The sequence below is a fragment of the Crinia signifera genome, chromosome 11 (genome assembly GCF_055691185.1).
Source record: "Crinia signifera chromosome 11, ASM5569118v1, whole genome shotgun sequence".
Taxonomy (NCBI): domain Eukaryota; kingdom Metazoa; phylum Chordata; class Amphibia; order Anura; family Myobatrachidae; genus Crinia; species Crinia signifera.
The window spans coordinates 63,358,104-63,372,167 of record NC_139227.1 but is presented as its reverse complement, the minus strand read 5'-3'; positions in this window follow the sequence as shown (position 1 = coordinate 63,372,167).

Here is a 14,064-nt window from a genome sequence, read left to right as displayed (position 1 = left end):
ACCGATTTACCCAACAACAAATGCCAGAGGGCTGGCTACTTGGTAAGTACCTTTTTACATATTACCCTCTCTGTCCTCATTTGTACCTGCTCAAATGTGTGTGTTTCCAGTTTCACAAGCATATTGCTGTTGTCCCAGTGTCTCCTGCTTGCACAATGCACATACCTTACCATATAAGGCAATAACTTCCTATCTGTGTTTTAGGTGACTCAGGATATGGGTGTGTTTCCTGGCTCATGACACCTTTGCGCTCCCCAGAGGGCCCTGCACAGCACCGGTATAATGAAGCCCATATTGCAACCCGCAATGTGGTGGAGCGTACGTTTGGCGTATTGAAAAGTAGATTCCGGTGTTTGGACCGGTCATCGGGTATGCTGCTTTACCACCCTGCAAAAGTAGTGATGATCGTCCAGGCTTGCTGCATGTTACACAACATAGCCCTGTCCCAACCTGCCTATGTGGAGGAGGAACATGCAGCAGTCATGCAGGAAGCCCAACCTACCAAACCTTGGGTAGTGAGGGGTACGCAGAGGGGGAATCTGGTGCGTTCACAAATCATCAGCCGTTACTTTTCTGGTAAGCACATGTGCCCTGTATTCCAACATGTACCTTTGCTGTAAGTGTACTCATAAACAAATTATTTAGCAATACCATCTGTTTCCACCCACATTTAGCCTAATACACAGAGCCCAACGGATGCAGCTGGTGGTGCTGACCTATCCCTTGCTGTAATCAACCTTGTAAGTACATTTGTAACATGTATGAATTAAGTTTGCTCTAAAACATGGCTCACCTGGTGTTGTGGAACTACACGTGCCAGCATGCCCTGACACACAATAACCATTACAGTCCAAACAATGAGTGCCAGAGCTTGCTGGAATATGTAGTTCCACAACCTTTGACGGGCTAGAAGTTACCCAACACTACTTTTCAGCAATCCCATTGTCATATTCCATTACACTATGTCATATTTCACACAACAATTGCTTTAAAAATAATACACAGACAAAATGGTATGCGTTTAGACATTTTTACTGCAATATAGTATGTCATAAACAACCTGCATTTTTGTCACTCAAACATTTAAACTGTCGGGGGATGTAACAAGATGTATTGCATATTCGATGCAAATTAAAAATGAATAAAAAATAAGACCTATTTTCTCCCATCATCAGGCCACTTTAAACCACTTCTTGAAGCTGCTCCCAGGCCACCCCAAGTCCTAATACTCCGACGGGGTGGGGAAGTGGGTGAGCCACTTACTGGGGTGCTAGATACACTACTCTGTGTAGATGCTGCTGCACCTATGACATTGCCTTCCATCTGCTGAAGTTGTGCCTGCATACCTACTAAGGCATTGGTCTGCGCTGTGCATGATTGGCTAAGTGCAGCTATACTTTGCGCAAGGCTGCCAATATGGCTATTCTGTTCCCTTACAGCAGAAGTAAGATCTGCAAAACTGGTGTCAATGCTATTAGCAATGTGCACATGAGTACCTACACCAACCCGTACACTCCTTGAAATTTTTCTTAATTGGAGAAAAGTGTGACGCATGTACCCCTGGATGTTCTCTATTTGCAGGCTTTGGGAGGCCATAAATTAAATTTGTTTCTCCTTGAAATTTACCAAGGAGTTAGCTACTTGTGCAGCAGGAGCTGCTGTATGGGGTGTGTTTGTGGGTGGGGGTGGGTTGGGAGTCACCCCACTTGGGGGGAAGATCACTCTGGCCCTTATTCTGATTGATGCGGACTTTACCGCGTTCTTACGGATAGCGTCTTTACGGCGTCTGCGCATGCGTGGAGAACGCTACGCGCATGTGCCACGCCTTGACTCGGTACCAGTTCGGACAAAGCCCGTCCAAAACTGGTCCCCGCAATCAGTCGGGAAATAGGGGCGTATTATGGGCGTCATGCGGAATGACACATGGGCGTAGTTTCAAAGTGGGCAAAACGGGGCGGAAACATGGGCGGACACGGGGGAGTACACTTATGTTGGGGGGCGTACATTCGGAAACCACTCCGAATGCACGCGAGCAAAAAGGGCTGAAATGTGCGGTGTCCACAAGTGTACTATTGCTTTGCGGACACCACTCGTTCATGCGGTAGGCGAACGTACGCCTAATGACTACAACCATTAACACCTGAACCCAATACAATCTACTCCTTTACTCATTACTCACTAATAGGACGCTTGTCAGTGCTTTAATTGAAACCATTGCACTTCAATTGCTGTAAGGGTTAATGTGTGCAATGCATGTGTTAGGCATGCTTGTAAGGATATATTGGAATCTAATTGATTCCATTTCCAAATAAGCAGTTTTTTATGAGGATAGGTAATTGAATAAGTGGGTCATGTGATGTCTTGCAGAAGATACTTCATAGTGGGTTGTTTGGCGTAAATACTCCGCTTACGTGCGGTAGCACCGCTTGGCTCCCGGTCGGATGCGGTATTCCCGAGCATACTCTGTAATACTCTGTAATACCGTGCCGAATCGGAGTGTTTCTCCCGCACACGCATGGTTTGTATGTCGTCCGTAAACACGCCCTGTTCTTAAAGAGTGAGTCCGTCCGAATGCGGAGGACACGTGGGCGTTTCTACGGACGATGGCCGCACGCGGCAAAACACCGTGGCGTGCGGACCGCTCCGTAAGAATGCGGGAATTTCCGCACAGATCAGAATAAGGGCCTCTGTGATGACGTCTGTATTTCCTCCTCAGCCGCAAAGGTCTCCACGGGTTTGAGAATGATGTCCATTTCGTCTAACATCATCATAGAGGATTCTGTTGGTTCTGTTCCTAGTTGTACAGTACCTGTGGATACAGATAAAGAGGTAAGTACTGATGCATATATAGGCCAGTCTCTCTTTAGTACTGTTTTTGAAAGGGCTTGAGATGCTGGACGCACATACCTAGGGGTATTATGTACTTACACATGTACCCCGATACTGCATGTAACATTGACATTAATAATAAGTGAGATGGCTAGGTCAGATTACATTCATTTCCGTTGCAATGTAGCAGCAGGAGATGAATGTAGTGTGAGATATTGTTGATGTGACATGGGTGTGTGTACTGTATGTGTAATGGCCTGTTTTTTGTTCATTTACCTGCTTCCACAGATTCTGCTCCAACGGGCCTTCTTTTCTTTGATGCGCGAGCACTTCGGGATGGACAATCTGTGAAAGGAAAGATGGGCAGCCATTATCTACCTTGCAATGGATAAGCATGTATGGCAAAAATGCATTGAAATGACATTACTGGACAATACTTCCTTTGGTTAAGGACTACATTATTTAGTCCCCACATTATTTGACATATGTTTTTCACCTGAATTTTTAGTTAGATTATTAATAAATTATTGGACACATTACAACTGGTGGATAATATGTGGTATGTAGGCATGGCAGCTAAACCACCAGTACACCAATGTTTTTTGGGCCACATACATGTTAACCTGCTTGAAAGAATGTTAAAGTGTTGATCAATATCAGCAGTTGTGGAACTACAAGGCCCAGCAATGACCAATTTGAAAGTAGGAGCGGGCAATTTTTTGTGCTTGACCTTGCTGGGCTATGTAGTTCCACAGCAGCACTTTACTTAGCATAACAATACAAGTGAACATTACAGTTTGAAAACATTGCCATGTATGTTGAAGATTGCATGTGGTCACACTTACCAGCTCTGGATGGCGTTGGCGGCCTATCGGTATCTGCGACGTGCATGCCAGGCAGGACCTCAGGGGGTATGATTCTTTTGAGCTTGACCTCATAGGACGTGTAGCAGACAGTGGTGGGGCTTCCTCCACCAGTCTTGGTGGCCTCCTCTAACTCCATGGCCATTTTACTTTTCAGCTGTCTCTTGATGTCGTTGAACCTCTTCTTGACATTTCTGACCAGGCGCTTGTGCTGACTTACAGCGTTCACCGCCTGGGTGATGTCCTTCCACATAGCCCTTTTCCGCTGTGCAGTGCTCTTGTGGTGACTTTTCCCCAGTAACCGGTCAAACACAGGTATGATAGCCCGGACAAGCGCAGCATTTTCCTCGTAGGAGAATCTGACCTTTCTGACACTTTTTGTGCGGCCAGCTTCTACCTCCTCCTCCTCCTCATTTTCTACTCCAGCCATGTACCCCTCCTCCATGCCAGTGTCTTCCTCCTCCTCACCTCCATCTTCCTCCACCTCTGACATGTGTCACTCCTGCAGCTGCTCTGGGGTATGGAATAGGTCCTGGGTATAGGATGGGGATGCCAGCGGATCCTCCACCTCCTCCTGCTGTGTCTGGTCTGCTAGGGCCTGGTCTGGGGCTGGGATTGCTGTGGCCATGCTGCCTGCCACACTGCTGCTACTCCCTGTAATGGAGGACGACCTCAGCAGTCCTCTGCTGCCTCTCCCACTTGGCTGGCTGCTGCCACTTCTCCCTCTGCCACTGCTCCCTCTGCCACTGCTCCCTCTGCCACTGCTCACTCTGCCACTCCTCACTCTGCCACTCCTCACTCTGCCACCAACACCTCTTCCTCTGCTCACACTGCCACTGCTCCTCTCCATGCTCCTTACTTCCTATCAAAGAGTGAAATGGCGCCAGTGCCCCTTTATATAGGGGGTGTGATGCATAATGGAGGGGACAGAGGTGGGCCAATAGGTTAGGGGGCTCTTAGTCATGCGGAGACAGTTTTGTAAATCGCACTCCGGTTGGTCCAAAACTCGCACATGACCGGCGGAAGAAATCGCACTTTTTTGTGACATAAATTCGCACCACTTCGCCGCTAATCGCACTACATCGCACTTTTCTGCCTCCAAATCGCATCCCATTAAATATGCACATTATTACCAAAAAATGCGAATTAAAAAAGTGCGAATAGAGGCGATGTGGTGTGAGATAAAAAAAATGCGCATTTATTTCACTCCATAGAATGTCACCCAAGATGTCCAAACTCGCTCTTGCCTGCCCTGCATCACCACCAGCAGGTTGGGTAGGAAATCTTAGTTGTTTCATCGAAGGTGTGGGAGAAAATTAAGGATCGAGCACAGTGGCCAAAATGTATTCTTCTGACTTTAATAGACTAACCACCCTTGTATCCTGGCAAAGCATATGAAGGGCCTCATCCCCAACAGCTACATGCTTTATGGAATCACCATTCTTTAGCTCCTCCTTTCTTCGGCTGCTTCTGCCTGATCAGGGAAATGATCTGTCTCAAGCTGGCAGTGTCGGAACTGACTTCATGTGTGGCAAGCTCAAATGGCTGGAGAACCTTGCACAACATGGTGCTTGAGTCAGGTGCATTCCCACTCCTTTGCCTATGTCGTAGGTTGCTGTGTAGGCTTGAATTCACAAAACAAAATCCCCGCCAGGACCACTCAGACATCCAGCTGTTCCATTACTATTACATTGGACGCTTTCACAGCCGATGTGTCATGCATTCACTTAGAGATCACACAATGAGGGCACTTCAGATTCTACACTACAGTATTTAAATTCTGAGCTGCCTAACCATCAGAGCAGAGGTAATTATTCATATTCTGAACTGTTCTACAGCGGCTGCGGACACCTCGTGAGATATGCCAGCTACTTCCGGTTTCTACGCTCGGCAAACTATCTAAAATAAACTAACTTAACTCCATGCCAACATGGATAGTTCATACTCCCACTATCCATGTTGGCATGGAGTTGATTTTAGATAGCGTGGCGAGCGTAGCGAGCCACCGAGCTCCGCAAGGGGTCTCAGATGCACGGCGCCATGCCATACACTGGGGGAAATTTACTAAGAATACGAATAAGAAAATCATATTCATATTCTTAATACGAATGGATACGACTGCATATGGCTGTTTTAGCCATATGCAATTTCATATTCCGGAGGGTAATTTACAAAGCAGTCAAATACGACTGCTTTGTATTTACCGATGGCGTATCCATTTGCATTAGCGGCCGCTAATACAAATTTGTATAGGCAACCTACATGGATGATTCAAAAAAATTAGTCCCCCCCCTCACGGCCGTAACCAGCACCAGGCTCAAAGAGCTGGGCCTGGTTTTAAAAAATCAGAAAAACATTTAAATAGGGGTTCCCTGATTTTTGAAACCAGCCCCAGGCCCCAGGGCCAGGGCTGGTTCCCAAAATATGGGGGACAAAATGAGTAGGGGGTCCCCCATTTTTGGAAATCCGCCCCATGCCCAACCACCAAGCAGGGTAATGCCACAGCCGGGGGGAGACATTTTATACAATTCCCCCCAGCCAAAGCATTCACCCTACCGACCAGTCAGCCTGGGCAGGGGTCCTGGGGAGGTGGGGACCTCCCCAATAAAGGGGTCCCCAGCCCTCTAGAACTTACCTGCCCAGGCTGAAGCCTGGTGCTGTCCCTGGTACCCCTGGGTGGTGGGTACCAGGCTGATAGATGTGTAAAAAAGAAAAAAACTATTGTGTTTTTCTGTGGCATTACAAGTTCCAGCAAGCCTCACCCGCATGCAACGACTTGGAGAACCACAAGTCCCAGCATGCGGGCCAATAAAGGGCCCGCTGGGACTAGTAGTGCCCCAGCAGTACAAATAGTTAAATAAAAACCCACAGACACACCTACTGTACAAGTTTAATACACACGGAGCCCATTCATTCCAACTCACCTGTCTTGATAGAAGATTGGTCCCCTTCTCCAGTAGAATCCATAGTGGGGTACCTGTAGAAGCAAATTATACTCACCACGCTGAACTTCGGGACTTCTCCGCACCCCGGCAATGCAGTACGGGGTCTGGGGACGGGTTTGTTTACATCCGGAGCTCCGCCCACAGACCGGGACTTAGCCCCGCCAGCCAATCATGGTCCGTGAAAACCCCCATGCCGGACCATGATTGGCTGCTGGGCGGGGCTGAGCAAATGTCCATGACTGCATGTGAATGGATGTGTACGCTTACATCGATTCGCATGTGGGCGAACGGGTGAAAAATCTTTCAATGGTCACTGACCATCGAATTAGTTTTTAACCGTTCGCAAATAAAATGCAGTCAGGATTATCTTTTATTTACCACGGTTATGGCCGAATTCAGGGCGGGTGCTGATGTCATGTGAAATCAACTGCCCGCACTGAGCAGGCTTTGACATGCCTGCGTTCGCATGGGGACGCCAAACTTTTTTCTTATTCTGTTTTCTTGTAAAATGTTTAATAAACATATTCTTGATAAAAATATTACAGAATTTTTTGTGATGGGTTTTGTATATCTATATACAGAAATCAATTTGGAGAGAGAGGGAGCTGTGATGACAGAGATTGAAGGTAGGAGTAGATAGGGAACACACAGAAATCAAGTTGTGCTTAAGATACAAACAGCGGTAATAAAAATAAATACATTTATTATCAGCAGTATATAAGATTAATATACAGAAACCACCCTCCTATCAAAAATAACATATAGGGGGAAATTTACCAATATAAAAAACCTAGTTTTTCGTATTGGTATTTCCCCTACGACTGCAGGACTTGGAGAACCACAAGTCCCAGCCTGCTGGGCATTAAAGGGCCCGCTGGCACTTGTAGTTCCACAGTTAAAAAAATAGTACACAAAACACACTGACACAAATTTTAAATAAAAGTTTAATACACACATCACACACACACTGATACTTACCTATCTTGATCCCGTCGGTAGGTCGCTGGCTCCGGTGTCGGCGGCTCCGGTGTCGGCGGCCTGTCTGAAGAAAATCCATGGTGGACCTGTGGAAGAAAATCCTACTCACCAGGTCCTCCATGGATGGTCATGTGTCTTGTGTCTTCTTTTCCAGGGCTTATTTCTTTATCTTCTTCTTCTTTCTTCTTCTTTACGCTCCCGGGACTTTCAGAGCTTCAGAGATGTTTCCTCCTCGACGTCTGGACTAAGAATGAATTCTAGCCAATCAGGAGCCAGTAAAGTCGGCTCCTGATTGGCTAGAATTCATTCTTAGTCCAGACGTCGAGGAGGAAACATCTCTGAAGCTCTGAAAGTCCTGAGAGCCCTAATCATTGTCTAAATACCACTCCACCAATGGCGGACACCGGACACACGTCTAATACCCTCATAGCTGTCGAGGCCTAAGTTATCCGCTTTGCCATAGGATGACTGCTGTCATACTTTGTCCTCATTGCAAACAACTGTTGGAGGGCCAATTGCTTAGTGAAAGAAGTAGCGATGTTCCGACTTCCCCTCTGGGATGATGAACAACTCCCAGCAGCAACAGCAGCAATAGGCATAGCACTGCAGGATCCTCCAGAGGAATCCCGGATAGAAGAGGAGTCAGTGGGTGACATGGCCTGTAGGACTACCTCTAATCTGGTTTGAGGAGGAATTCCAGACCACAGAGGTGGATCTTTTGCCCAGGCAGGGCGACTCCGGGTCATAAATGGCATATTGGCAAGCTTACGTTTCTGTTGCTGAACTTTGACATTTTGGATTTTACATGCCCTCTATGATGATATTGTGCATTGGCCTTGGCGGATAACATTGATTGCATTTCATGTTCTATGTCATGACTAGTGGCAGCAGCTTCAGTACTAGGAGGAAGTTGTTCTTGCTCTTTCACTATTTTATCCTCAAACTTTTGGTTCTACATTAACTTTCTGGAGTATCACTGGACTGGAATTGTACAGCAGTACCACTGCACTTTATTGGCAGTACCAATGGACTTTAATGTCAGTATCACTGGACTTTAACGGCAGTACAACTGGATTTTAATGGCAGTACCAATGGAATTAATCGCCAGTACCACTTGGTAGAACTAATGTAAATGTATCACTGGACTGGAATTACACAGCACTATCACTGGACTTTAACGGCAGTACCAATAAACTGGAATTATGAACAAGTATCACTGGACTGGAATTTTACAGCTTTATCACTGGACTGGAATTATACAGCTGTATCATTGGATTTTAACGGCAGAATCACTGGACTTTAATGGCAGTACGAATGGACTTTTTCAGCAGTACCACTGGACTGGACTTATGCAGCAGTGTCACTGGACTGGACTTAAACTGCAGTACCACTAAACTTGGTACTTTTTCCTAGCTTGGCGCCCATCGCATCGTATACCATAACTAACTAAATAAGGTATATGATGGTATGTGATGTTGTACAATAAAAAATTGTATGGCATCGTATGCCATACAATGGCATACAATGCGATGGTATATGATTTTTTATTGTACAAGGACCCTGTACAAGGACCCTGCGCTCGCCACACTATCTAAAATCAACTCCACACCGATGTGTATAGTGGGGGTATGAAAAGGTCAGAGGACACGTACCGCCACCCCTCGCAGGCTCGCTGCGCTCGCCACGCTTCAGGTTTGCGTTTATAATGGGGGTGGCATGGGGGTGCATTTAACATTGTAAGCACCTATTAAGGTGCTTATACAATTAAAAATCGCATTGCATGCATCGTATGCGGCTATATGGCATGCAATGCATGTGATGGCATAAGATGCCATAAGATGGAAATCTTGGGCGCCGTGCTAGGAAGCAAGTACCCTAAACTTTAACGGAAGTATCAATGGAATATATCCGCAGTACCATTGGACTGACTGTATGCAGCAGTCACTGGAATGGATGGATGAATGGACTGGAATTATGCACCAATATCACTGACCTTTAATGGCAGTATCACTGGACTGGAATTATACAGCTGTATCACTGGCATAGGTGTGCACACATTGAGTGTTAAGGGTGCACAGGCACCCCCTAATGCTGTGCCCACCCTTATGTACACCTATGAATACCAGCAATACCTTGTACCAAATACTTTTGCTTTTTAGTACTGTTTGGTCTAGTACAATTAACAATGCAAAACATACATAATTGATTGATGGGCGCTTCTTTTAATATCGCTACATACCTGTATGATCCATATCGCTACATACCTGCGTCATCCATATATGTTTATGACTGTATTTGCATGTACTGTTATACAGAGTAATTAGAAGATTAAAACTGAAAGAGGCAGCAGATTATGGTGTGGCTTATATTGTAGTGAGTGTCCATATATGATTGTAGACACACCTGATTGTCGGTGTTAGACACGCCCAATAGGTGGTGCTAGGCACACCCCTTTGATGGTGCACCCCCTAATAAAATGTTCTGCGCACGCCTATGATCACTGGACTTTAATGGCAGTGTCACTGGACTTTAACAGCAGTACCATTGGACTTTAATGGCAGTATCCATGGACTTTAATGGCAGTACCTCTGGACTGAAATTATACAGCAGTATCACTGGACTGGAATTACGCAGTGGTATCACTGGTATGTAATTATACAGCTGTATCACTGGACTGGAATTATACAGCTGCATCACTGGACTTTAACGGCAGTACCAATGGACTTTATTTGGCAGTAACACTGGACTTTAACGGCAGTACTAATGTACTTTAATGGCAGTATCACTGGACTTTAATGGCAGTACCAATGGACTGGACTTGTGCAGCAGTATCACTGGACTGGAATTATGCAGCAGTATCACTGGAATTGGTTTATGCAGCTGTATCACTGGACTGGAATTATACAGTTGTATCACTGGATTTTAACAGCAGTATCACTGGACTTTAATGGCAGTACCAATGGACTTTATTGGCAGTAAACCAAAACACAATTTGAGAACACACTTCAGCGCTATCCCTATAGAAAATAGCTCCTCAGCACAACAAAAGACTTGCTTGTAGAACTTTTGGGTCTACTTGTGTCCTAAATGAGTGCTGTAGAGTAATTGGGGCCTTCTACTGACCTCCGTAGGGGTCCCTATATGCCCATAAAGGTATCTTTTATATTTTCTCTCCACGGTAGTCTCCTCTATATTTCTGTGACCGCCCGTCACTCACAAGCAGAATATAAGAATTACTGACCTGTGTTACAGGCCCTATGTGCATGTAACGGTATCTTTGCACTAGGATCACAATCTCCAACAATAGTTCGACACCCCGTATTCATTCAGTCATAAAACCTCATTCGTCTGGTGGAACAACACTCACCTCAATATGAGGCCCTATATGCATAGAGCAGTTTCTTTAATTCGGTCCTGATAAGGAAATTTTCCACATCCAGGATGCTCCGTATAAAATGTATTTTATTCCACACGATATACAGGTAAAACAGACGATAAAAAGTAGATTAAAAAACAAATACACACATTGATGTGTGAGACCACACTACAATCTCTCCCTGCATCCGGAACAGGGTGAGATGAGTTGCCAGGTGGAATTAAGCAAAAAAGTCTCACCATCAAATGTGCCCCCTTCTCCTCACCAACGCGTTTCGGGCTCAAGCTGCAGCCCTTTTTCAAGGTGTGAGGGGTCTGTAGTGTGGAGTGGTATTTATACCAATCTCCCAAATAATCCTAAAATGATCTAGATTAAGAACTGGGGTGGAGTGAGGGGATGGTACCATTACAACACAACACCTAAATACCTTCCTAATACAGTGTTTCATACTCACTACGCTTCTAATCATGTTGAACATAATAAAGCATGCACATAATCCCGATATGATACCGAAAAAGAGACATATATCAATAGCAGACATACATAAAGCAAACTCAAATGCATAAACTCCCCTTCCGGGGTCACTTCCGTCTTTTCCGGAGCACTTGTCATGCACCTGTACATTCATTAGTGCTAGCGTCGCGTCACTTCCGGTAGCGCGATCGCTACTTCCGGTATTCGGGTGCAACAACTTGCTACATCCTATGGTTCCATACTGATTTAATGGGTGCACTCATCCTTCTTCCGGATGCTTGAACCGCTGGCTTCCTGTACTTGGAACGCAGCAAATGGCTCTGTTAGTTTAGTGTATTGCGGCCGCCATTTTGTGTGAGGGATTTCCATAGGAATCAATGTTAGCGCTTTTTGTCCTCTCATTCGGTGCCACCATACTGTAGCCTCATGCAGAATATATCGCCAGTGAGACAGGACAAAACAACATAAGACAAAGATGTTAATACACAGCACATCATAAGAAACACTTAATTTCGAATCCTACATTTAACCCATTGCGTTCAATAGTTTTATGAGAGTAAATTTTCCTCATCTCGGTGCAGGCAAGACGTTTTTCTCTGTCATTAACCCTCCAATTCTCCTTAACGATGTTTATACCACAAAACGAAAATAAGTGTTCTGTATTACAGTTATGTACATTTTTGAAATGCATGGAAACATTATGCGTCTCTGTGCCTTTCTTGATGTTTCTCACATGCTCGGCCATACGGGTTTTTAACATTCTTATGGTCTTACCAATATATTGTTTATGGCATGTGCACTCAATAATGTAAATACAGAATTTACTGTGGCAAGTAATAAAATCATCGATGGTGTGCCATTCATTAGTTTGCACTGATCTATACTGGTTTATTACCCTGCTGTCACTTTTGCATACTCTACACCAGTGATTTTCAACCTTTTTACCTTGCGGCACACTAAATAGGACTTTAAAATTGCCAAGGCACACCCTAAGATCCCCACAGGGCAAAACACATTGGCCACCACAGGAAAAAAAACAAACCTATTGGCCCCCACATTAAAAACAATCACACTGATCCACATAGGTAACTAAAATAAAATACATTGGCCCTTGACATTAAAAGAAGAGACCAGTAAATAACATTTGAACTGGTAGTGGCTGTAAATGGGTTTGGGCATCTCTAGATGTGGGGGCACACTTGAGAACAGCTCAAGGCACACTAGTGTGCCACGGCACACTGGTTGAAAAACACTGCTCTACACATTGAGCAGGTGCCGCACCTATAAAAACCCTTAGATTTTATGGGGTTTGAAGGAGACGGAGTGTTAATGGCACTCGTTACCAATAAATTTTTCAAGTTGTTAGCCCTCCTGTAAATGACATGGGGTTTTTTGTCAACAAATTGTTTAAGAATCGGGTCACTTTTTAGGATCCCCCAATGTTTCTTAATAATCTTCTCTAATTGCTTAGATTGATTAGTATATTTTGTGATAAAGTTAACACCCCTAATGCCGCTATTTTTCTCCGGTCTGGGGACCACTGGTGTATTTCTAACAAAAGTTTGTACACACTCTCTACCTTTTTCTTTTGCTTTTGAAATAATACTTTGTTGGTAACCTTTACTTTGGAACTGCTTTTCCATTTTGTCCGCATGGACATCATATATTTCAACATCAGTGCAGTTCCTGCCTATTCTCTGGAACTGCCCATTGGGTATGCTACGCAGCCAATTTTCATGATGATTGCTGCTGTAGCCAATAAACGAATTACAGTCTGTTTTTTTCTCATAATTCCGGGTTTTTACAATGTTTCCCTCCACATAAATGTACAGATCCAGGAAATTGACATTAGTATTACTTTTATCAAAGGTTAACTTGATATTGATCTGATTTCTATTAAGTTCATCACAAAAAGTATTCAAAGAAAGGTCATCCCCATTCCAAATAAACAAAATGTCGTCAATGTACCGCTTCCAGGACACCAGGCTGGCACCGAGCCGCAAGTTGTTAAAAATGCACTCCTCCTCCTACTTGGCCATAAATAAATTGGCATAGCTCGGTGCCAGCCTGGTGCCCATCGCGGTACCTGTTAACTGTAAATAAAAATCCCCATTAAACCAAAAATAATTATTGTTGAGTATAAGGGCTATGCCTTCCAATATAAAGTTTTTCTCGTCTGTGGATTTGTTTTCTTTATCCAAAAAGTGTTCCACAGCTTTCAGCCCTACACCATGATCAATAATTGTGTACAGTGAGGTCACATCTGATGTGACTAAAGTGTAACCATTTTCCCACTGTGAAAATGGTTACACTTTAGTCACATCAGATGTGACCTCACTGTACACAATTATTGATCAATGTGTAGAGTATGCAAAAGTGACAGCAGGGTAATAAACCAGTATAGATCAGTGCAAACTAATGAATGGCACACCATCGATGATTTTATTACTTGCCACAGTAAATTCTGTATTTACATTATTGAGTGCACATGCCATAAACAATATATTGGTAAGACCATAAGAATGTTAAAAACCCGTATGGCCGAGCATGTGAGAAACATCAAGAAAGGCACAGAGACGCATAATGTTTCCATGCATTT